Source organism: Triturus cristatus, chromosome 8, assembly GCF_964204655.1.
Source record: "Triturus cristatus chromosome 8, aTriCri1.1, whole genome shotgun sequence".
NCBI classification, from domain to species: Eukaryota; Metazoa; Chordata; class Amphibia; order Caudata; family Salamandridae; genus Triturus; species Triturus cristatus.
In genome coordinates, this window is record NC_140591.1 from 856,360,160 (window position 1) to 856,386,358 (window position 26,199).

A 26,199-nucleotide genomic window follows, 5' to 3' on the forward strand; every position below is an offset into this window, starting at 1 on the left:
AAACCCATGCATTTCTGAAAACTAGACACCCGGCCGCTTCCAGGGAGGTATGGCTTGCGTGGATCCCCCAACGTTTCCTTACCCAGAATCCCCTGCAAACCTCCATTTTTGCTGAAAAAATCACTTTTTTCACACATTTTGGGATGGGAAAGTTGTGGCATCACCGGGCTCACACAAATTTACCACCACCCAGCGTTCCCCCAGGTCTCCCGGTAAAAATGGTGCCTCACTTGTGTGGGAGGCCCAAGTACCCGCGGCAGGCAAGGGCCCAAAACGTAGTGAGGCGACATCAAAATGGCCTATCGCAAAACCACCTGGTTTTGCAAGGGGGGGCACTTTGGTTTTTGGCCCGGTGCTCGGCGGCCATCTAGGGAAACCTACCAAACCCATGCATTTCTGAAAACTAGACACCCGGCGGCTTCCAGGGAGGTATGGCTTGCGTGGATCCCCCAACGTTTCCTTACCCAGAATCCCCTGCAAACCTCCATTTTTGCTGAAAAAATCACTTTTTTCACACATTTTGGGGTGGGAAAGTTGTGGCATCACCGGGCTCACACAAATTTACCACCACCCAGCGTTCCCCCAGGTCTCCCGGTAAAAATGGTGCCTCACTTGTGTGGGAGGCCCAAGTACCCGCGGCAGGCAAGGGCCCAAAACGTAGTGAGGCGACATCAAAATGGCCTATCGCAAAACCACCTGGTTTTGCAAGGGGGTCACTTTGGTTTTTGGCCCGGTGCTCGGCGGCCATCTAGGGAAACCTACCAAACCCACGCATTTCTGAAAACTAGACACCCGGCCGCTTCCAGGGAGGTATGGCTTGCATGGATCCCCCAACGTTTCCTTACCCAGAATCCCCTGCAAACCTCAATTTTTGCTGAAAAAATCACTTTTTTCACACATTTTGGGGTGGGAAAGTTGTGGCATCACCGGGCTCACACAAATTTACCACCAGCCAGCGTTCCCCCAGGTCTCCCGGTAAAAATGGTGCCTCACTTGTGTGGGAGGCCCAAGTACCCGCGGCAGGCAAGGGCCCAAAACGTAGTGAGGCGACATCAAAATGGCCTATCGCAAAACCACCTGGTTTTGCAAGGGGGGTCACTTTGGTTTTTGACCCGGTGCTCGGCGGCCATCTAGGGAAACCTACCAAACCCACGCATTTCTGAAAACTAGACACCCGGCCGCTTCCAGGGAGGTATGGCTTGCGTGGATCCCCCAACGTTTCCTTACCCAGAATCCCCTGCAAACCTCAATTTTTGCTGAAAAAATCACTTTTTTCACACATTTTGGGGTGGGAAAGTTGTGGCATCACCGGGCTCACACAAATTTACCACCACCCAGCATTCCCCCAGGTCTCCCGGTAAAAATGGTGCCTCACTTGTGTGGGAGGCCCAAGTACCCGCGGCAGGCAAGGGCCCAAAACGTAGTGAGGCGACATCAAAATGGCCTATCGCAAAGCCACCTGGTTTTGCAAGGGGGGTCACTTTGGTTTTTGACCCGGTGCTCGGCGGCCATCTAGGGAAACCTACCAAACCCATGCATTTCTGAAAACTAGACACCCGGCGGCTTCCAGGGAGGTATGGCTTGCGTGGATCCCCCAACGTTTCCTTACCCAGAATCCCCTGCAAACCTCAATTTTTGCTGAAAAAATCACTTTTTTCACACATTTTGGGGTGGGAAAGTTGTGGCATCACCGGGCTCACACAAATTTACCACCACCCAGCGTTCCCCCAGGTCTCCTGGTAAAAATGGGGCCTCACTTGTGTGGGAGGCCCAAGTACCCGCGGCAGGCAAGGGCCCAAAACGTAGTGAGGCGACATCAAAATGGCCTATCGCAAAACCACCTGGTTTTGCAAGGGGTGTCACTTTGGTTTTTGGCCCGGTGCTCGGCGGCCATCTAGGGAAACCTACCAAACCCATGCATTTCTGAAAACTAGACACCCAGCGGCTTCCAGGGAGGTATGGCTTGCGTGGATCCCCCAACGTTTCCTTACCCAGAATCCCCTGCAAACCTCAATTTTTGCTGAAAAAAATCACTTTTTTCACACATTTTGGGGTGGGAAAGTTGTGGCATCACCGGGCTCATACAAATTTACCACCACCCAGCGTTCCCCCAGGTCTCCCGGTAAAAATGGTGCCTCACTTGTGTGGGAGGCCCAAGGACCCGCGGCAGGCAAGGGCCCAAAACGTAGTGAGGCGACATCAAAATGGCCTATCGCAAAACCACCTGGTTTTGCAAGGGGGGTCACTTTGGTTTTTGACCCGGTGCTCGGCGGCCATCTAGGGAAACCTACCAAACCCACGCATTTCTGAAAACTAGACACCCGGCCGCTTCCAGGGAGGTATGGCTTGCGTGGATCCCCCAACGTTTCCTTACCCAGAATCCCCTGCAAACCTCAATTTTTGCTGAAAAAAATCACTTTTTTCACACATTTTGGGGTGGGAAAGTTGTGGCGTCACCGGGCTCACACAAATTTACCACCACCCAGCGTTCCCCCAGGTCTCCCGGTAAAAATGGTGCCTCACTTGTGTGGGAGGCCCAAGTACCCGCGGCAGGCAAGGGCCCAAAACGTAGTGAGGCGACATCAAAATGGCCTATCGCAAAACCACCTGGTTTTGCAAGGGGGGTCACTTTGGTTTTTGACCCGGTGCTCGGCGGCCATCTAGGGAAACCTACCAAACCCACGCATTTCTGAAAACTAGACACCCGGCCGCTTCCAGGGAGGTATGGCTTGCGTGGATCCCCCAACGTTTCCTTACCCAGAATCCCCTGCAAACCTCAATTTTTGCTGAAAAAAATCACTTTTTTCACACATTTTGGGGTGGGAAAGTTGTGGCGTCACCGGGCTCACACAAATTTACCACCACCCAGCGTTCCCCCAGGTCTCCCGGTAAAAATGGTGCCTCACTTGTGTGGGAGGCCCAAGTACCCACGGCAGGCAAGGGCCCAAAACGTAGTGAGGCGACATTTGGGATAGGCAATGTTGATGTCGCCTCACCACGTTTTGGGCCCTTGCCTGCCGCGGGTACTTGGGCCTCCCACACAAGTGAGGCACCATTTTTACCGGGAGACCTGGGGGAACGCTGGGTGGTGGTAAATTTGTGTGAGCCCGGTGATGCCACAACTTTCCCACCCCAAAATGTGTGAAAAAAGTGATTTTTTCAGCAAAAATTGAGGTTTGCAGGGGATTCTGGGTAAGGAAACGTTGGGGGATCCACGCAAGCCATACCTCCCTGGAAGCCGCCGGGTGTCTAGTTTTCAGAAATGCATGGGTTTGGTAGGTTTCCCTAGATGGCCGCCGAGCACCGGGTCAAAAACCAAAGTGACCCCCCTTGCAAAACCAGGTGGTTTTGCGATAGGCCATTTTGATGTCGCCTCACTACGTTTTGGGCCCTTGCCTGCCGCGGGTACTTGGGCCTCCCACACAAGTGAGGCACCATTTTTACCGGGAGACCTGGGGGAACGCTGGGTGGTGGTAAATTTGTGTGAGCCCGGTGATGCCACAACTTTCCCACCCCAAAATGTGTGAAAAAAGTGATTTTTTCAGCAAAAATTGAGGTTTGCAGGGGATTCTGGGTAAGGAAACGTTGGGGGATCCACGCAAGCCATACCTCCCTGGAAGCGGCCGGGTGTCTAGTTTTCAGAAATGCATGGGTTTGGTAGGTTTCCATAGATGGCCGCCGAGCACCGGGTCAAAAACCAAAGTGACCCCCCTTGCAAAACCCGGTGGTTTGGCGATAGGCCATTTTGATGTTGCCTCACTACGTTTTGGGCCCTTGCCTGCCGCGGGTACTTGGGCCTCCCACACAAGTGAGGCCCCATTTTTACCGGGAGACCTGGGGGAACGCTGGGTGGTGGTAAATTTGTGTGAGCCCGGTGATGCCACAACTTTCCCACCCCAAAATGTGTGAAAAAAGTGATTTTTTCAGCAAAAATTGAGGTTTGCAGGGGATTCTGGGTAAGGAAACGTTGGGGGATCCACGCAAGCCATACCTCCCTGGAAGCGGCCGGGTGTCTAGTTTTCAGAAATGCATTGGTTTGGTAGGTTTCCCTAGATGGCCGCCGAGCACCGGGTCAAAATCCAAAGTGACCCCCCTTGCAAAACCAGGTGGTTTTGCGATAGGCCATTTTGATGTCGCCTCACTACGTTTTGGGCCCTTGCCTGCCGCGGGTACTTGGGCCTCCCACACAAGTGAGGCACCATTTTTACCGGGAGACCTGGGGGAACGCTGGGTGGTGGTAAATTTGTGTGAGCCTGGTGATGCCACAACTTTCCCACCCCAAAATGTGTGAAAAAAGTGATTTTTTCAGCAAAAATTGAGGTTTGCAGGGGATTCTGGGTAAGGGAACGTTGGGGGATCCACGCAAGCCATACCTCCCTGGAAGCGGCCGGGTGTCTAGTTTTCAGAAATGCGTGGGTTTGGTAGGTTTCCCTAGATGGCCGCCGAGCACCGGGTCAAAAACCAAAGTGACCCCCCTTGCAAAACCCGGTGGTTTGGCGATAGGCCATTTTGATGTCGCCTCACTACCTGTTGGGCCTTTGCCTGCCGCGGGTACTTGGGCCTCCCACACAAGTGAGGCACCATTTTTACCGGGAGACCTGGGGGAACGCTGGGTGGTGGTAAATTTGTGTGAGCCCGGTGATGCCACAACTTTCCCACCCCAAAATGTGTGAAAAAAGTGATTTTTTCAGCAAAAATTGAGGTTTGCAGGGGATTCTGGGTAAGGAAACGTTGGGGGACCCACGCAAGCCATACCTCCCTGGAAGCGGCTGGGTGTCTAGTTTTCAGAAATGCGTGGGTTTGGTAGGTTTCCCTAGATGGCCGCCGAGCACTGGGCCAAAAACCAAAGTGAGCCCCCTTGCAAAACCAGGTGGTTTTGCGATAGGCCATTTTGATGTCGCCTCACTACGTTTTGGGCCCTTGCCTGCCGCGGGTACTTGGGCCTCCCACACAAGTGAGGCACCATTTTTACCGGGAGACCTGGGGGAACGCTGGGTGGTGGTAAATTTGTGTGAGCCCGGTGATGCCACAACTTTCCCACCCCAAAATGTGTGAAAAAAGTGATTTTTTCAGCAAAAATTGAGGTTTGCAGAGGATTCTGGGTAAGGAAACGTTGGGGGATCCACGCAAGCCATACCTCCCTGGAAGCCGCCGGGTGTCTAGTTTTCAGAAATGCATGGGTTTGGTAGGTTTCCCTAGATGGCCGCCGAGCACCGGGTCAAAAACCAAAGTGACCCCCCTTGCAAAACCAGGTGGTTTTGCGATAGGCCATTTTGATGTCGCCTCACTACGTTTTGGGCCCTTGCCTGCCGCGGGTACTTGGGCCTCCCACACAAGTGAGGCACCATTTTTACCGGGAGACCTGGGGGAACGCTGGGTGGTGGTAAATTTGTGTGAGCCCGGTGATGCCACAACTTTCCCACCCCAAAATGTGTGAAAAAAGTGATTTTTTCAGCAAAAATTGAGGTTTGCAGGGGATTCTGGGTAAGGAAACGTTGGGGGATCCACGCAAGCCATACCTCCCTGGAAGCCGCCGGGTGTCTAGTTTTCAGAAATGCATGGGTTTGGTAGGTTTCCCTAGATGGCCGCCGAGCACCGGGTCAAAAACCAAAGTGACCCCCCTTGCAAAACCCGGTGGTTTGGCGATAGGCCATTTTGATGTCGCCTCACTACGTTTTGGGCCCTTGCCTGCCGCGGGTACTTGGGCCTCCCACACAAGTGAGGCACCATTTTTACCGGGAGACCTGGGGGAACGCTGGGTGGTGGTAAATTTGTGTGAGCCCGGTGATGCCACAACTTTCCCACCCCAAAATGTGTGAAAAAAGTGATTTTTTCAGCAAAAATTGAGGTTTGCAGGGGATTCTGGGTAAGGAAACGTTGGGGGATCCACGCAAGCCATACCTCCCTGGAAGCGGCCCGGTGTCTAGTTTTCAGAAAAGCGTGGGTTTGGTAGGTTTCCCTAGATGGCCGCCGAGCACCGGGTCAAAATCCAAAGTGACCCCCCTTGCAAAACCAGGTTGTTTTGCGATAGGCCATTTTGATGTCGCCTCACTACGTTTTGGGCCCTTGCCTGCCGCGGGTACTTGGGCCTCCCACACAAGTGAGGCACCATTTTTACCGGGAGACCTGGGGGAACGCTGGGTGGTGGTAAATTTGTGTGAGCCTGGTGATGCCACAACTTTCCCACCCCAAAATGTGTGAAAAAAGTGATTTTTTCAGCAAAAATTGAGGTTTGCAGGGGATTCTGGGTAAGGGAACGTTGGGGGATCCACGCAAGCCATACCTCCCTGGAAGCGGCCGGGTGTCTAGTTTTCAGAAATGCGTGGGTTCGGTAGGTTTCCCTAGATGGCCGCCGAGCACCGGGTCAAAAACCAAAGTGACCCCCCTTGCAAAACCCGGTGGTTTGTCGATAGGCCATTTTGATGTCGCCTCACTACGTGTTGGGCCCTTGCCTGCCGCGGGTACTTGGGCCTCCCACACAAGTGAGGCACCATTTTTACCGGGAGACCTGGGGGAACGCTGGGTGGTGGTAAATTTGTGTGAGCCCGGTGATGCCACAACTTTCCCACCCCAAAATGTGTGAAAAAAGTGATTTTTTCAGCAAAAATTGAGGTTTGCAGGGGATTCTGGGTAAGGAAACGTTGGGGGATCCACGCAAGCCATACCTCCCTGGAAGCCGCCGGGTGTCTATTTTTCAGAAATGCATGGGTTTGGTAGGTTTTCCTAGATGGCCGCCGAGCACCGGGTCAAAAACCAAAGTGACCCCCCTTGCAAAACCAGGTGGTTTTGCGATAGGCCATTTTGATGTCGCCTCAGTACGTTTTGGGCCCTTGCCTGCCGCGGGTACTTGGGCCTCCCACACAAGTGAGGCACCATTTTTACCGGGAGACCTGGGGGAACGCTGGGTGGTGGTAAATTTGTGTGAGCCCGGTGATGCCACAACTTTCCCACCCCAAAATGTGTGAAAAAAGTGATTTTTTCAGCAAAAATTGAGGTTTGCAGGGGATTCTGGGTAAGGAAACGTCGGGGGATCCACGCAAGCCATACCTCCCTGGAAGCCGCCGGGTGTCTAGTTTTCAGAAATGCGTGGGTTTGGTAGGTTTCCCTAGATGGCCGCCGAGCACCGGGTCAAAAACCAAAGTAACCCCCCTTGCAAAACCAGATTAACTATTGTTACTACAGCGTGAGAATTTTGGAATAATATTGCAAAGAAAATGTGGCAGACAGTTTGAGGTTTACAGGACAATGGGGATAAAAAATATTTTTCAATTCACTAGAGAGACATCACCATGAACTCCCATGGGTTTTCGACAATATCTACAGTTGGTGGGTTATTCTTGCATGGAAAGTGTACCTTGGCAGAGAAACTAAAGACGAAGATTCCTGCACAACCATCTATTCCTCAAACACACACACATACTGGTTGGATTTGGCACGAGGGCGAGTCATGGGTCAGTGTATTAAATTTTATTAACAAGAGATTTCACAAAAATGAAATGCACTGTCAATAATTAAATTCACAAGAAACCAAACCAATGACTCGCAGCTCGTGAGCTGTAAAGCCACGTCAAGGCACCAACCACTTTACAGGCCATTCACACACCTTTCATACGTGATACAAACAAGACCATTCGCACCACCAGGCACAAAAGCAACACATTTCATAATTCACCAAAAAGGGACAAGGTACACCCTGCTAAAGAAAGACAAATATTACTGCACAGCCATCTAATCCGCAAGCACACACACATACTGGTTGGATTTGGCACGAGGGTGAGTGATGGTTCAGTAGATACAATTGTATTAGCAAGTGATTTCACAGAAATGAAATGCACTGGCAATAATTGAAAAGGCGAGAAACTGAACCATTGACTCACAGCTCGTGAGCTGTAAAGCCACGACAAGGCACCAACCTCTTTACAGGCCATTCATACACCTTTCATACGTGTGAGACATACAAAACCATTCACACCGCCAGCCGCGGGCCCATCTCAGAACAAAACTCACACCAGCACACAGCGCCATTCAAGGGCCCATCACTTTCACACGCCCACAATCCAGACACAGCAACTACACAGGCTGATGGATTGCGTGGAGTGGCACTCAGCTAGCAGTGTGTGTAGTGAGCAGCAGAAAGTCACTACTCACACACAGCCAGCCGAGCACCAGTCCACACACACCGCTAGCCAAACACCAGTCCACGCACACCGCTAGCCAAGCGCCAGTCCAGGCACACCGCCAGCCAATCGCCAGTCCAGGCACACCGCCAGCCAATCGCCAGTCCAGGCCCACCGGCAGCCAATCGCCAATCCACCTACACTGCCAGCCAAGCTCCAGTCCACGGACACCACCAGCCAAGCACCAGTCCGCACAAACCACCAGTCCACGCACACCGCCAGCCAAGTACCAGTCTGCGCACACCGCCAGCCAAGCACCATTCCACGCACACCGCCAGCCAAGCTCCAGTCCACGCACACCACCAGCCAAGCTCCAGTCCACGGACACCACCAGCCAAACACCAGTCCGCACACACCACCAGTCCACGCACACCGCCAGCCAAGTACCAGTCCACGCACACCGCCAGCCAAGCACCATTCCAAGCACACCGCCAGCCAAGCTCCAGTCCACGCACACCACCAGCCACGCACCAGTCCACGCACACCGCCAGTCCATGCACACCGCCAGTCCACGCACACCGCCAGCCAAGCACCATTCCACGCACACCACCAACCAAGTGCCAGTCCACACACACCAACAGCCAAGCGCAAGCCTACACACACCGCCATCACATTTAGGATTTTTTTAGAAAAAAATAAAAACACAAACAAATTGCAAATAGATACAAATCTTCTAACAGAAAATCAGCAACTAAATACATTGCACTAACACCAACCTTGAAACAGAATCAAATTTTCCAAAGAATACAGACCAGGCAGTTCACTTTACCACTCATGAATGCTCCCAATTTTTTTTTCGCGTGTGGTACGCTCTGAAACAAGCAGGGAGACACAGTGCAGGATGAGAGGGACAGTCGGGGCAGTACATACGACTCTCCTTCCGCGAACCTCTTCGCCAACAGACTCTACATCTCCTACTGGGAAAATCTTTTGCGGGTGTGGGAGGAATGTGATCTGGAAAGTGGCGTTCTTTCAATCTAGCAACATCCTCCACCAGTCCAACTCTAGGAACACTTGCCTGTTCCACTACAACAAGGCTGCCTATTACAGACTCCTGAAACTTAGCAAAAGTCATCTTTAACTCAGGGCAAGAATCCTGGAACACAACAAAAGCATTAAACATTGCCAAGTGGAAAAGATGGATAGCCAACTTCTTGTACCAAATGTAAGCCTTATGAAGAGCAGTGTAAGGTTCCAACCTCTGATCTACTCTGTCAACACCACCCATGTGCCTATTATAGTCTAAAATGCACACAGGTTTGCGCGCTTCAGCGACCTGACCCCAAACAGTCACAGGTGCAGTGCTTTCATCATGGATGGTAGTCAGCATGTAGACATCTCTCCTGTCTGTAAACTTCACAGCAAGAAGCTCCTGGCAACGCAACGCACTGCACTGTCCCCGCACATGCTTTTGACAAACAAGTTCTTTCGGGAAACCTTTACGGTTAGAGCGGATTGTGCCACAAGCAACAGTGTCCACTTTGACCAATTCCCTGAACAACCGCACACCAGTGTAGAAGTTATCTACATATAAATGGTGGCCTTTTCTAAAAAATCCTCTACCAAGTTCCTAAACAATTTTCTCAGTCACTCCAAAAGTGGACGGACAACCAGGGAGGTTAAACCTAGATTCCTTACCGGTGTACACCCTGAAATTAGAGACATATCCAGTCCTACTGTCACACAGCATATACAGCTTTATTCCATAGCGTGCCCTCTTACTAGGAATGTATTGCCTAAAAACCAAGCGGCCCTTGAACAACACCAAAGACTCATCCACTGCAATTTCTCTACCAGGGGCATAAATCTCAGAAAATCGATCAACAAAGTGATCAAGGACAGGCCTAATCTTAAAAAGACGGTCACAGTCAGGGTGATCTCGTGGCAACGCTAAACCATTATCAACAAAGTGCATCATCCGAAGCAGAAGCAAATACCTGTCACGACTCATGACTGCCGGAAAAATAGACGTTGCCATCAAGGGACTGCTAGACCAATATGAAGACATTGAGAGCTTCCTTAGCAAGCCCATCAAAAAAGTTAAACCCAAGAACTTCTTCATCTCTTCAACATTTGTGGGAGTCCACCGGGTAGCTCTAGAGTGTGGCTTAAGACTGGCACTGTTGTCCCTCAAAAACTGTTCGGCATACAAATTAGTCTGCTCAACAATCTCTGCCAAAAACACATCGTCCATAAACAACTGAAAAAAATTTACCAGCAAAAAGTTTTCAGTATTCACTCTAGACCCTGGAACACCAGTAAACTCTGGCAATGCCGGCTGCACCATGCCAGGGGCAACCCAGAGGTCATCACTTTCAACGGGAAGCCTTGCAGCCCCAGCCTGCAGCCCAGATGCCTCTTGCCGCACTACACCAACGGGAAGCCTTGCAGCCGCAGGCTGCAGCCCAGAAGCCTCTTGCCGCACTACACCAACGGGAAGCCTTGCAGTCCCAGGCTGCAGCCCAGATGCCTCTTGCCGCACTATCGGCACATCAGTCTCCTCCTCTAACACAGGCACTTCATCCGCACTAAGAGTATCTTCATCATCCGATGACTCCATACGGAGAGACAACTCACTGCCAGAATCGTCCCCTGCCTCCTCTCCCTCAGATGCAGAGTCAGTCTCTGAACCATGGTCAGAGGAAGACTCAAACAGCAAACCAACAACCTGCTGAGCAGTCATCCTGCGGCTAGCCATTATACTTACTAAGATAGAAGACTGCACAAACAAGTCAACAACAACCAACAATGTGCAAACCAAGTAAGTAAAGAAATGTGTACCTTTATCACAAAGATCAATGTACTCAAAAACTATACAATCCAATTACAAGAGACAGCTGCACTCACCAGAAACCAACTCTGCAGTGACACAGCAAAAACCAACGATATCAAACTAGAAAGAAGAAAAAAAACAAATTACTCACAAGACAACAAAATACACATCGAGCACCAATGCAAAAGGTTTTTGACACTCAAAAACCAAACATACTGCTATTATTACACCATTTGCAAAAAAACAGGCAGAGAAATCAAACACATTTACATTGTACAAAAAAAAGTCTCTTACCAAACTACACAAACAGCAGAACCACCAGTCACAAAACGGCAACGTGAAAAGAGGAAAAGCCTTCACCTACAACAAAAAAGTAAAAAAAAAAAAACATTACAATTGCAATTCACAAAAAATATAACAATAAACATTATAACATGCTATGTCACTACCCAAATGGTCAATCGGGTTGTGTGCCAGGTGGGGCAGAAAACAAATTGCACCCTGGAAGCGAGGGGTCACTTCTATTTTTAATTGACCTAATTCCCTGGTGTCTAGTGGGCTTTTCTGCCCCCCCTGGGAGCAGAAACGGCGAAAAAATAAAACCGATCTGCCCCCAGGGGGGCAGAAAAGTCTACAAATAAATTAGGGGCCTAAGGAAGCGACCCTTGCCCAAGGGGTCGCGTCCTACAATAATATTTATATCCCTGGTGTCTAGTGGGCTTTTCTGCCCCCCCGGGAGCAGAAATGGCGAAAAAATAACACCGATCTGCCCCCAGAGGGGGCAGAAAAGTCTTCAAATAATTTGTGGGCCAAAGGAAGCGACCCTTGCCCAAGGGGTCGCTTCCTACAATAATAATTAGATCCCTGGTGTCTAGTGGGCTTTTCTGCCCCCCCTGGGAGCAGAAACGGCAAAAAAATAACACCGATCTGCCCCCAGAGGGGGCAGAAAAGTCTTATAAAAATTTAGGGGTCCAAGGAAGCGACCCTTGCCCAAGGGGTCGCTTCCTACAATAATACTTATATCCCTGGTGTCTAGTGGGCTTTTCTGCCCCCCCCCCCTGGGAGCAGAAACGGCGAAAAAAAAACACCTATCTGCCCCCAGAGGGGGCAGAAAAGTCTTCAAATAATTTATGGCCCCAGGAAGCGACCCTTACCCAAGGGGTCGCTTCCAAAATAAAAAAAACACACATCCCTGGTGTCTAGTGGGGCATCCCTGCTCCACGATCGCGACGCTGTGCGCGATCGTGGAGCAGGTATGCCCTGTATTGAGACATCAGGGGAGAGGAAATACTCTTTCCTCTCCCCCGATGCCTCAATACACTCCAACAGGCCCCCGCCGCCCCACCGGAGCAAACAACACTCACCCTGCCTCTGTGGATGCCTGGAAGCAAATGGCTTCCAGGCGTCCGAGCACTTCCTGATGACGCCGGCGTGCGCTGTGCGCGCTGACGTCACCAGGAAGCGTGGGGGGGCTCGGGGGTGGCAGCGGAAACTCTTCCGCTGCCATCCCCGTCTGTGGGGGCACGATCGATGCCCCAGGGGGGGAGCGCCAGCGCTTCCCCCAGGGGCTGTCCTCATGACGGAGCGGTTCCGTCATGAGCACAGCCCAACCGATGCTCATGACGGAACCGCTCCGTCATGAGCCTCCAAGGGGTTAATTAAATGGTGTAATGCAAAATGGCAATAGCTCACTTTGTTGTAATTGCAAAATCTATTGCATTTCAGTTGTACTAGTGTGAGTTTTGTATTGTAAATGATACTGGCTTTTATTAATGTACAATATACACACACGTGTGCGCGCGAACTAATATACAGATATATACATACATACACATGTTAGTGTTTGTATACATAAATGTGTGTGCGTGTTTATATACATTCATATCTGCGCGGATGTATCTGATGAGCCTTCTTATGTAGGGGAATGCTGCATTTGTGCATAGAGGGTGGGGGGGATGGCTCATCATGATGATAACCATGAGTAGTCAATTTTTAGGGGCGAGGTGTGGGTAGTTTTGGTTCTCCTGGCATGGGATGTGGCCTAACTTAACTGGTTAGTTTCGGTGCGGTTTGGTTTTATTTTGTAATCATAATTTCACCTTAACTTCAATTGAACATCTATCTGTTATATAGTCAGGGTCACTGGAATTGTGGTTCAATGGTCGCAGCCTTTTCCGCATGATTATTGCAGTCATGGACGTGCCGCATTTGCCATATAAAATCTGCAGTTCACACAGCAGATGAGTTTAACAAGAAATGTTTCTAACTCAAACGGATCTAAAGTTACCAGAATCACAGCAACATGTTGCCATGCACTGTAGTGTAAAACCGTATGCAAAGGTTGACTGGTAATTTTTCTGTTGCTTATTACTGTATTTGAAGGTTAACCTGGTACTAATGAGGTGAAACCTTTGCTAGGCGATGATCACGTGAAAAGGACAATTATCGAGTAACGCTATAATAAAATGTTCTGCATTGAAATGCATAATTTGCCTTTCTTGCTGCATAATTTGGTCCTCCACTACTGCATAATTTCAGCGGCCATGTATATAGCTGTTAAAGCAGGCGTTAAAAAACTTTTCTGTGGCTTATTTCTTAGTGTTTCACAGTACTCGTTTGTTGATAAGCGCTGCGAATAAGATGTTAACACCAGGGGCGGCTGGTGACATTTGAAAGTGGTGAGGCCTAAAATGATTGGTATACTTCACCGTTGCGAGCGAGCATAGCGAGCGAGCCCAAACCGCTATAAGGAGGGTTCGGGGGGGTTCTCCCCCCGAGAAAATTTTGAAAAAAGAGAAGAGAAATGGTGCATTTTCAAGCAAATTTGAGACAGCAGGAAGGTTAATAAAGCAATTGTGAAAGTGCAGTTATAACATTAATAAAGAGATGTCATATAACATAGGTAGCTGCTTATTCAGTATAACCACAGAGCTTCATAACAGACTTCGAGATACAATGCATTTCTGAGTACCTCACTCACAGATGTTTTTTATTTAACAAACTAAACTGGTTGCAAAGTAGCAGCATTCAACATTGTTTACTTTTTGTAAATGAAATCAGCACGTCTCTCTTTAAGAGCAGCAAACTTTTCAATAACTTTAATGTTAAAGTCCGGGATTTTCTGAACTGGCTACAGAGAGCATTGCCAAAGCATTGAGTCTTTCCTCAAGCATGGTGTTTCTCAGGAATGTCTTAATCCTCTTTAAGGCTGAAAATCGTTCTGACTCAACTGTTGTCATAGGAGTGGTTATGACAATTTTAAGTAAAGCCACTGTCTCTCCAAGTGACTTTTCCAAATTAAGTTTATGTATTAAAGCCAGCAAAGACAAGGCACTTGTGGCCTTCCGGTACACAGGCATTGCGTACAGTACAGTCAACTCAGTTCTCAGCTCTTCTTTATTGAGCATAGGATAAGCTCCCACAGCCTCATTCAGAGCACGCTCCGGGAAGGATTCATCATATTTGGCAAACTGTTGACTTTGCAATAATGTGGCACTCACCAAATGTTTTGTGAAAGAAAAACGCTCTTTTGCCTGCACAATTACAATGTCACAGATCTCCTTTGCAATTCGGACCATAGTGGTGATGTTTTTCCTGCGGTTTGAGAAAGTAGATTGCTCTGGCAGTTTGCTGTCTAAATTGTCAACCCCATCTCTCACTTTGCTTATGCTTTGTGCAAACATAGTAGTATATACTTGCACTTTGACAGTATCTATCTCTCGTGCTTGTAACTGATTGTATAACAGGTCGACAGCTACCATTATATCATGAAATAAAAACAGTAAGAACTGAAACGCTCTGTCTTGTAGTGTTCTAGCAAAGCCACGGGCTTCAATCTGACTTTTGTAATCAAACTCATCATTGGCTTCTATGGCTTCAAAACATTTCTGAAGGTCCTCTCTATGTTCATAGATTAGGTTGACTGTACGGATGTTAAAGTTACAACGAGTTGTGGATCCCCTTGGAACGCTTTTGTCTACAATGTCATGAAGTGCTTCTGTTCTTTTGGGGGAACGCGAGAAGAATGCTGCCATGCCTCCTATATCCTGAAAGAAAATTTGTGTCTCGGTGATCTTTGATACTGCCTGTTGCATAATAAGATTAAGTTGGTGAGCGTAACAGTGCACATAATGAGCATTAGGGTACACATCTCGAATTCTCTTCTGAACTCCACTAAGGCTTCCACTCATTACGGACGCACCATCATAGCTTTGCGCAATAATTTTTTTTTTTTGAGGCTGCTCTGGAAAAATTAAGCTCAGTTGACGCAGTATAGCTGCAGTAATGGTTTCTGCACTAGAGTCTCTTAAATGTGTGAAACCATAGAACCTCTCCACAACTTGTCTGTCATTGTCAATGTATCGAAACACTAATACGGACTGTGTTTTAGTGGCCACATCAGTGGTGTCATCAGCCTGAATAGCCACAAAGTCTGTGTTTTGCAATTCTTGCACAATATGGCTTCTCATAATTTCGAGCATACACTCAAGAAGTTCATTTTGTATTGTTTTAGAGGTGCCCTTAAAGACTGTAGCACTTGCTAAATGTGCTTCCATATCCTTGTCTATGCTTGCTATTAAATCCACAAGGCCTTTGAATATTCCAGGATTTGGGGAACCTTCCGATTCATCATGGCCTCGCAAAGCCAGTTCAAAAGCACCACAGAAACGAATGCAATCAATTATTTTGGATAGAATCTGTCTGTTCCTATCAACTGCTTCATTGTGTTTCTGTATTGCTTTGCGGTATGCATCACTTATCTGCTGCTCAATCGGAGCATCTTCCCCCAACATTCCCAGTCTAGTCAGGTTTTCCATATGCTTTCTTGTGCGTGAATGCTTCTTTATTTTTTCAGACAAATGCTTCAAGTCTGTTACTCCTTGATTTGTCCAAGAAAACTCACCACCAAACAGCAAGCAGGGGAAGCAGAACAGAGAATTTCTTAAAGGGCACCCTGTAAGCCAATCAGCTTTTGTGTACCAGGCGTTTGAGAATGTACGTGTGGACATTTTTCCTCTGTCCTGGGAAGTTTGCTGTAGTTTTAGGTCAGGCCGATGAGGTCCCAATTGCTTTAAATGTATTTTCTCTTCAAGTGGCCGTGCCTGGAATGACCTTGTAATCAGCTCTTGTACTGTATTCATGATGCCGATGCTGGCCTTACCAATATATATTAAAGAAACCTGACAATAATCAAAGTACAACATATAAGGTGCGGTGCAATAATATCAAATTTCAGTATAAATACATATATCTTGTGCAGTATCGCAATAAATCTCCAACAGCTCCCCTTTGCACAACATGACTGCTAAAAATACAGCCTTACTGCCTGCTGCCTCTGTGTGCCATAGTGGTTGCTGAAGGCACTGAAACAGACACTGCTTGAGGGCCTTGAACAAGGCAAGGGATAGATAGTGCTGTTAACAACCGTTATTGCCCAAATCACAGGGCTAAGGCTGTTAGTAAATTCCATCCACTGAGGGTACAATGTTCAGAATGTGTGCCTACCCCAACCACCATGTACAGTGACCACACACATAGCCCTAACTCCAATCTGAAAAAAAATAGCATCAGTTTCCTTACCTTTAACTCTGGTGTTTGCTGGGTCGTAGCCGAGGTGAAAGAGCAGCAAAGGAGGTCTTGTTCTTCGCCGGAAATATGACCAAAAATTTGGTAATGGTTGTCAAGCTTTAGAAGGTGCTGAAAACAAAAATAGAAACAATTTATTAAAATATGTGATGGATGTGTTAAGCTTCTTCCTGGTACTTGACAATTTCACAAGCTGTGACTCACAGCTTGCGAAATTGTGACGTCAGATGAGATGGGCGTCTCCGTTAACCTCCCTTTTAAAATGACCTTTAACTCACATCAGAGGCATTAGTGACAGATTGAATGCTGAATTGGGTCAGGCGACCATATCGAACTATCCTGTTGGTCTAGTAGGCTCAGGGTGGCGGGTTGAAGTATTTGTTCAGTAGTATAGTTTTGAGATTCTTTGTAAAGCGGGTATAGGAAGGGCTTCAGGGAAGGTCTTTGGGAAGTGAGTCCTAAATCGATGGAGCATTACCAGAGAAGGAATGTTTCTAGGATTTTTTTCAGTTTAGGAGGATGGGAAGGAGTGATTCTAATCTTCTTAAAATCCGAGTTCTACCTGCTCTCAATAGTTTTTTTTCTAAATATTTAGGTCTGCAGTGCGGAGGGTTTTGTGGGTGATACAGGCTGCCTTGAAGATGCATCTTTCTTCAATTGGGAGCCAATTGAGACTCTTGAGAGCAGATGAGTTCTGGTCCAATCTGTTGGTGCCTCTAAGAAGTCTAGCGGCTGCATTTAGATATATTCATAGTTCAGCCACTAATGATATGGGAGAGTCAGGATGTGAGAATTTGGACAGGAAGTTTTGTAACATTCAAAATCTGGCAATTCAGGAAATCGAGAAAGGCATTTGGATGTTTTTGTTCTTAGGATCTCTGATGTTTGATGTCAGACACTGAAAAACTCAGAAAAATTCGATTTGCATGATTTGTCCACAACATAATCTATTTTTAAAGATTTTTTACCAACAATAGTAACACAACAACGTTGTTTAGCAGCATTTATTTAGGGATTTGATCATGACACGATGGAATTAAGACACAAGTAGAAAACACGGAGTGCAAATTAATATGGGGAAATACCCTCCATCTATATTTCGTTTTTTCCATGTTATGTTACTTATTGTAACTTTATCTTGTGTTATGTTTGCTTCAAAGTTTGACATAGAGAGACACACTTTATTTGGCTTCTCATACACAGTGCAGGTCATGCTGCTTGACCGAAAAGCAGGCACTCTAGCACTATTTCTCAGTTTCCATGAAGTGTTGTCTTTATAGATTTATGAATTCTCACAAAATGGATGACAAGATAAAAAGCGAAACACACTAAAGGGCTATCAGTCAAGGAGTTAGTAATCATTTAATTGGTCTAAAAGTGTGCCTCCCTAGTAAAATATTTGAAGCAAATGTAATTCATTAGCTGCTATTGAGGGTCACAGCAGGGGTGAGTGCACAGCATAGTGCTGGAAATATCTGTCCTGACAAACTCTCTTTTGCGTGATAGTTATGGTATGTTATGTTGTGTTTTTTAAAAACATACTTTATTGAGATTTTCCGTGTTAAAAAACAATGCAGTTCAAATATATGTTATTATATATTATGTCAGGTCGTGTCGTGTGATGTATTGTAATGTAATGTTATGTTCTATTATGTCATTTTATGTTATGGAGATTTGAATATCACACATTTATTTTGCCACTACCATGGCCTGCCTGCATTCTGACTGAAATCTGATTTGTTATTTATTTTAGTTGGATCCCGGGCCGTAAAGGTATGCTTTATGTGCTGTTTTTGTGAGTTTGATTAGGTTGCAGGAGTCTTATAATGATTAGTGATATTTGTGGAGTTATAGTTCAAGTTCTTTACTTATTTGGGCGTTGTGCTGTGTGCAAGGATGGGTATGTCCATTACCCAGCTTGAAGTGTATGTCTGAGGTTATTGAGAATATGGTGTCCAACAGGATCCCTTTAGCTGGACTACCATTGATGTGTGGTGGGTGGGGTGTTATGTGTGTAATTGTGGAGTGGTATAAAAAACAATGAGTCTGGGTCCAGGTTAGGCCGGGCACTCAAATCTCAGATTTGGAGTTACCCTCCCGGTATTATTTAGTCCAAAAGGACTATTAATCTTGAAGGTCTGAGACAAATGTTCAGACGTCACAAAAAACAGCCGATAGTCATAATGCGGTAGAATTTATTCCGATGGCATCATCATATCCAAATGTTCATCACACACGACAGAATGGAACACAGCAGCCAGCACGTGTTTTGCGACAGTCACTTCATCAGGGTCAAACATTTTCCAATCACTGCAAGATTGTCTAATAATTTTACCGAGCTATGACTATGGACTGCTCATTGAGACAAATGAATATTTCGCTCAGACCTTCAAGATTGAAATTCCTTGAGGAGTGATATGCTGATTTCATGAAGAGTGAAAGTCAAAGTTAAAAGCCAGTCTCATGTTAAACATTACTGTGTCAGCCAAAGGCAGACATCTTTGGGATGTATGGGAATGGCAGATTGTCCTCCTTACATCTCCTCAGTGGGTGGGTTGTAGATCTGCATTGTTATGTGATGCCTTTCTCAGACTGCACTCCACATTTCTACTTGTTTTACGACCTTAAAGCAAAGACAACGGCTTCCCAACACACACCCTATACGGCGTGCTACCTAGGTAGGCCAGCACTTGGACGCCCCACAAAGGACTAGTAAGCGCTGCATAAAAATTTCAACACCAGCCCATCTCATGGTGGCTTCATTTCTAGCCCTCCCTTTCTCTCTCTCTTTCTCTTCATTTTTCACAGAGCTTACTGGTGTATCTCGCTTCCTCCTCTTTTTATCTATTGTCATTCCCTCCCCGTTCCCTCCCATGTTTTCCACCGTCTGCCTCCCTACCCTGTGTCTTGCACCATCCCGCACCGGCTTGCCCCCCCCCCCCGCCTCTCTCCATGAAGCATTTATTGTAAAGGGCCCATTTGCCTGATTAAAGGTTAGGCTCAGCATTTCCAAATACGGATTGATTGGATATTATTTTAAGGTTAGCATCAGCCATAAGACCCCGTGTCACCCTCCCTTGGGAAAGCTTGGTGTTAAATTTAGTGTTGTACCTGGAACTCCCCCCAGTGAGGTCAGAGTGGTGCAGCCCCAGGCAATCTTTCTTCCAGGATAGAAAGCAGGGAAGAAAGAAGATGGCAGAAGAGGGAGGGAGGGAGGGAGAAAGGCTATAATGGAGAAGATTGACGAAGAAGAGATGGTGGAAAGGGAAGGAGCAGGTGGGGAAGAACAAGGAGGGGGGTGCAAGAAATGAAACTGAGGACAGGGAGGGGAAGGATGATAGGAATGAAAGAAGAACAGAACGAGACTTTAAGTGATGTGGGGGCCTTCCGGGTCCCAGACCCAGCAGTTAATAAAAATTGTCCTTGACTCGGAGTCGGTTTCCTTCCTCGTTCTGGCCTTATAAATTAAAAAGCACTGAGCGAATGGGGAACAAAGTCTGAGTCCTCCCGGGGAGATATAGTGGCACCAAAGTCGTAAAGTGCCAATGCTGCGCTTACCTCAAATAACGGCGCTACGGCTCAGTCAGGGACAACGGACAAGTCACTACGACACGAGTCACACGACGCTGACACACACTGTACACCGCCGCCACGAGGTGTGTATGCAGACAGTGTGGCACCGTGCGTGATGACGCGACGGACTGCAGAGAGTGCGCTGCGCACCTCATGGCCAATCACTGTCACTGTGTTCAGACATAAGCCACAGTGATTGGCCATAGTTGCGCGGCACCCAATGCAGTTTCATCGTAGGCTGCCTCAGGCTCTCAGCCAATCCAGAGATGCTGCATTAGCAGCGCCTGCCCTGGATTGGCTAAAGAGCACGGATAGGGCTCGCCCATACCGAGAGACGGGGCTGCTGCATGAGGCAACCCTCGGCCTCTCAGCCCCCTCCCTCTCAGTCCACAGTAGTGCCTAGCTGGCTGGCAGACAGTGCGGCGAATGCGCATGCTCGTGCTTGTCGAGAGCCAAACTCGAGCATGCGCAAATAAATTGCGAGCCGCTGTCAGGCAGTGTCCGTGCATGGCAGGGTGAAACTGAAACAACTGTAACTACAGTCACTGTCACTCAACCTTCTAGTGCTCGCCCCCCGGCCCCACCCCCCCTTCATGTCCCGACTCCCGGCCGGCGGCCGCTACACAAGAATAAATAAATATTCATCATTGCTGGATTTGCTGCAGTGCAAGCACGCCGCGTGCGTTAAGTGGGGCTCCGCCCCTGCGCCCCAATGGACGCACCGCCGCTGGTTAACACTTACGCGGAACGGTTTGTCATATGTACTACGTTGCTTAACCCCTTCGATGCTCATGACGGAATGGTTTCGTCATGAGCATCGGTGCCCCTGTGCTCATGACGGAACCATTCCGTCATGAGGCCAGGGGCACGAAATCCCTCTGCTGCAGACAGCAGAGGGATTTCTATTTAATGCCTTTGACCTTGGGAGCTGGGGAAGAGCTTCCCCAGCTCCCGAGGCCCCCTCCCTGGTTTCTGTGCAATGAAGATCAGTGCGCACGTCGCGCTGTCTTCATTGCATAGAAACCGAAACTGAAATGAGCCTTTAGGCTCATTTCAGTTTCACTTTGTATGTGCTTAGGGGGCTATCTCAGCCCCCCGGGCACATAGAAAGACGGGAGAGGTATCACTGGAAAGGGGAGAATCTCCCCTTTCTAATGGTACCCCTCCCCACTGGATCTCTGCTTGGGGATTGCCCCAGGAGGGCGATCCCCAAGCAGGGATCCACCCACTAGACACCAGGGAGGAAGGAGCGGCCCCTTAGGCAAGGGCTTTAGCTCCCCCAAAATATTTTTAGTGCCATTTAGTCTTTTTGCCCCCCCTGGGGGGCAGATGGGGCAGTAGCTCCCAATCTGCCCCCCCGGGGGGGCAAAAAGCCCACTAGACAGCAGGGATTTATTTTTTCTTGTAAATTGGGGTGGGGGCTGCCCAATATGGGCATGCCCATGCCCCCACCCACCCTCCGCAAAAATGACAGCCTTTTTGCCCCCCCTGGGGGGCAGATGGGGGCATTAGCCCCAAATCTGCCCCCCCGGGGGGGCAAAAAGCCCAGTAGACACCAGAGATTTTTTAGGCAAATTTTAATTAGGGTGGGGGCATTGGCCTGCCCGTTTTGGGCAGCCCCCACCCTAATTAAAATTTGTCCAAAAACTCCTTGGCGTCTAGTGGACTTTCTGCCCCCCCTGCGGGCAGATGGGGGCATTAGCCCCCAATCTGCCATGCCAGGGGGGCAAAAAGCCCAATAGACGCCAGGGAGTTTTTTTGGGGCAAATTTGAATTAGGGTGGAGGCTCCCAAAACGGGCATGGCCATGCCCCCACCCCCAACCCCCACACAAATAACAGCATTCCTGCTCCCCTGTGGGGCAGATGGGGCAGTAGCCCCCAATCTGCCCCCCCGGGGGGCAAAACACCCACTAGACGCCAGGGATTTTTTTGGGCAAATTTTAATTAGGGTGGGGGCATTGGCATACCCGTTTTGGGCAGCCCCCACCCTAATTAAAATTTGCCCCAAAAACTCCCTGGCGTCTAGTGGATTTTCTACCCCCCCTGGGGGGCAGATTGGGGCATCAGCCCCCAATCTGCCCTGTTGGGGGGGGTAAAAAGCCCACTAGACGCCAGGGATTATTTTGGGACAAATTTTAATTAGGTTGGGGGTTGCCCAAAACTGACATGCCCATGCCCCCACCCCCTCCCTGCAAAAGTTACAGCCTTCCTGCCCCCCATGGGGGACAGATGGGGCAGTAGCCCCCAATCTGCCCCCCCCTGGGGGCAAAAAGCCCACTAGACACCAGGGTTTTTTCGGGGCAAATTTTAATTAGGGTGGGGGCATTGGCATGCCCGTTTTGGGCAACCCCCACCCTAATTAAAATTTACCCAAAAAACTCTCTGGTGCCTAGTGGACTTTCTGCCTCCCCTGGGGGGCAGATGGGGGCATTAGCCCCCAATCTGCCCCACCGGGCGGTGCAAAAAGCCCACTAGACGCCAGGGAGTGTTTTGGGGAAAATTTGAATTAGGGTGGGGGTTGCCCAAAACTGGCATGCCCATGCCCCCACCCCCTCCCCGAAAAAATTACAGCCTTCCTGTCCCCCCGGGTGACAGATGGGGCAGTAGTCCCCTATCTGCCCCTCCGGGGGGTCAAAAAGCCCACTAGACACCAGGGATTTCTTTAGGCAAATTTTAATTAGGGTGGGGGCATTGGCATGCCCGTTTTGAACAGCCCCCACCCTAATTAAAATTTGCCCAAAAAATCCCTGGCATCTAGTGGACCTTCTGCCCCCGGGGGCCGGCTGATGGGGCAGTAGTCCTCAATCTGCCCCCCTTGGGGGGCAAAAAGCCCACTAGACGCCAATGATTACGCTGGCTTTTTTATGTGTGGGGGTGGGGGCTGCCAGGAATGGGCATACCAATGCCCCCACCCCCCAAAAAATAGCCACAGTGTTTCTGCCCCCCTTGGGGGCATATCGGGGCAACCCCCTCCCCCCGATGCCCCCCAGGGTGGCAGAAAGCCAACTGGGCGCAGAGTTGTTTTTAGCAATATGCCTACCTGTGGATTTTGGGCCCTAGCGCAGCCGGCACATAGGGAAACCTACCAAACCCACACATTTATGAAAACTAGACACCCGGGGGCTTCCAGGGAGGTATGGCTTGCGTAGATCCCCCAACGTTTCCTTACCCAGAATCCCCTGCAAACCTCAATTTTAGCTGAAAAAAATCACTGTTTTCACACATTTTGGTGTGGGAAAGTTGTGGCATCACCGGGCTCACACAAATTTACAACCACCCAGCGTTCCCCCAGGTCTCCTGGTAAAAATGGTGCCTCACTTGTGTGGGAGGCCCAAGTACCCGCGGCAGGCAAGGGCCCAAAACGTAGTGAGGCGACATCAAAATGGCCTATCGCAAAACCACCTGGTTTTGCAAGGGGGCTCACTTTGGTTTTTGGCCCAGTGCTCGGCGGCCATCTAGGGAAACCTACCAAACCCACGCATTTCTGAAAACTAGACATCCAGCCGCTTCCAGGGAGGTATGGCTTGCGTGGGTCCCCCAACGTTTCCTTACCCAGAATGCCCTGCAAACCTCAATTTTAGCTGAAAAAATCACTTTTTTTACACATTTTGGTGTGGGAAATTTGTGGCATCACCGGGCTCACACAAATTTTGCACCACCCAGAGTTCCCCCAGGTCTCCCGGTAAAAATGGTGCCTCACTTGTGTGGGAGGCCCAAGTACCCGCGGCAGGCAAGGGCCCAAAACGTAGTGAGGCGACATCAAAATGGCCTATCGCAAAACCACCTGGTTTTGCAAGGGGGGTCATTTGGGTTTTTGGCCCGGAGCTCGGCGGCCATCTAGGGAAACCTACCAAACCCATACATTTCTGAAAACTAGACACCCGACGGCTTCCAGGGAGGTATGGCTTGCGTGGATCCCCCAACGTTTCCTTACCCAGAATCCCCTGCAAACCTCAATTTTAGCTAAAAAAATCACTTTTTTCACACATTTTTGTGTGGGAAAGTTGTGGCATCACCGGGCTTACACAAATTTTCTACCACCCAGCATTCCCCCAGGTCTCCCGGTAAAAATGGTGCCTCACTTGTGTGGGAGGCCCAAGTACCCGCGGCAGGCAAGGGCCCAAAACGTAGTGAGGCGACATCAAAGTGGCCTATCGCAAAAACACCTGGTTTTGCAAGGGGGGTCACTTGGGTTTTTGGCCCGGTGCTCGGCGGCCATCTAGGGAACCCTACCAAACCCATACATTTCTGAAAACTAGACCCCCGTGGCTTCCAGGGAGGTATGGCTTGCGTGGATCCCCCAACGTTTCCTTACCCAGAATGCCCTGCAAACCTCAATTTTAGCTGAAAAAATCACTTTTTTTACACATTTTGGTGTGGGAAATTTGTGGCATCACCGGGCTCACACAAATTTTGCACCACCCAGAGTTCCCCCAGGTCTCCCGGTAAAAATGGTGCCTCACTTGTGTGGGAGGCCCAAGTACCCGCGGCAGGCAAGGGCCCAAAACGTAGTGAGGCGACATCAAAATGGCCTATCGCAAAAACACCTGGTTTTGCAAGGAGGGTCACTTGGGTTTTTGGCCCGGTGCTCGGCAGCCATCTAGGGAAACCTGCCAAACCCATACATTTCTGAAAATTAGACACCCGGCGGCTTCCAGGGAGGTATGGCTTGCGTCGGTCCCCCAACGTTTCCTTACCCAGAATGCCCTGCAAACCTCAATTTTAGCTGAAAAAAATCACTTTTTTCACACATTTTGGTGGGGGAAAGTTGTGGCATCACCGGGCTCACACAAATTTTGCACCACCCAGCGTTCCCCCAGGTCTCCCGGTAGAAATGGTGCCTCACTTGTGTGGGAGGCCCAAGTACCCGCAGCAGGCAAGGGCCCAAAACGTAGTGAGGCGACATCAAAATGGCCTATCGCAAAACCACCTAGTTTTGCAAGGGGGGTCACTTGGGTTTTTGGCCCGGTGCTCGGTGGCCATCAAGGGAAACCTACCAAACCCATACATTTCTGAAAACTAGACACCCGGCGGCTTCCAGGGAGGTATGGCTTGCGTGGATCCCCCAACGTTTCCTTACCCAGAATCCCCTGCAAACCTCAATTTTAGCTGAAAAAATCACTTTTTTCACACATTTTGGTGTGGGAAAGTTGTAGCATCACCGGGCTGACACAAATTTCCTACCACCCAGCGTTCCCCCAGGTCTCCCAATAAAAACGGTGCCTCACTCGTGTGGGAGGCCCAAGTACCCGCGACAGGCAAGGGTCCAAAACGTAGTGCGCCTCAACAGGCAAGGGTCCTAAACGTAGTGCGCCTCACCATGTTTTGGGCCCTTGCCTGTCGCGGATACTTGGGCCTCCCACACGAGTGAGGCACCATTTTTATCGGGAGACCTGGAGAAACGCTGGGTGGTAGGAAATTTGTGTCAGCCCGCTGATGCCACAACTTTCCCACACAAAAATGTGTGAAAAAGGTGAATTTGTTAGCTAAATTTGAGGTTTGCAGGGCATTCTGGGTAAGGAAACGTTGGGGGATCCATGCAAGCCATACCTCCCTGGAAGCCGCCGGATGTCTAGTTTTCAGAAATGTATGGGTTTGGTAGGTTTCCCTAGATGGCCGCCGAGCACCGGGCCAAAAACCCAAGTGACCCCCCTTGCAAAACCAGGTGGTTTTGCGATAGGCCATTTTGATGTCGCCTCACTACGTTTTGGGCCCTTGCCTGCCACGGGTACTTGGGCCTCCCACACGAGTGAGGCACCATTTTTATCGGGAGACCCGGGGGAACGCTGGGTGGTAGGAAATTTGTGTCAGCCCGCTGATGCCACAACTTTCCCACACAAAAATGTGTGAAAAAGGTGAATGTTTTAGCTAAATTTGAGCTTTGCAGGGCATTCTGGGTAAGGAAACGTTGGGGGATCCACGCAAGACATACCTCCCTGGAAGCCGCCGGTTGTCTAGTTTTCAGAAATGTATGGACTTGGTAGGTTTCCCTTGATGGCCGCCGAGCACCGGGCCAAAAACCCAAGTGATCCCCCTTGCAAAACCAGGTGGTTTTGCGATAGGCCATTTTGATGTCGCCTCACTACGTT

General features: G+C 49.1%; 1 protein-coding gene across 1 annotated transcript in view; it reads left to right on the forward strand.

Annotated features, from left to right (window-relative positions):
- The window catches only part of LOC146805170 (E3 ubiquitin-protein ligase TRIM39-like), a 476,909-nt gene that overhangs the window by 180,368 nt on the left and 270,342 nt on the right, over positions 1-26,199 (forward strand). The gene's annotated exons all lie outside the window — the stretch shown is intronic.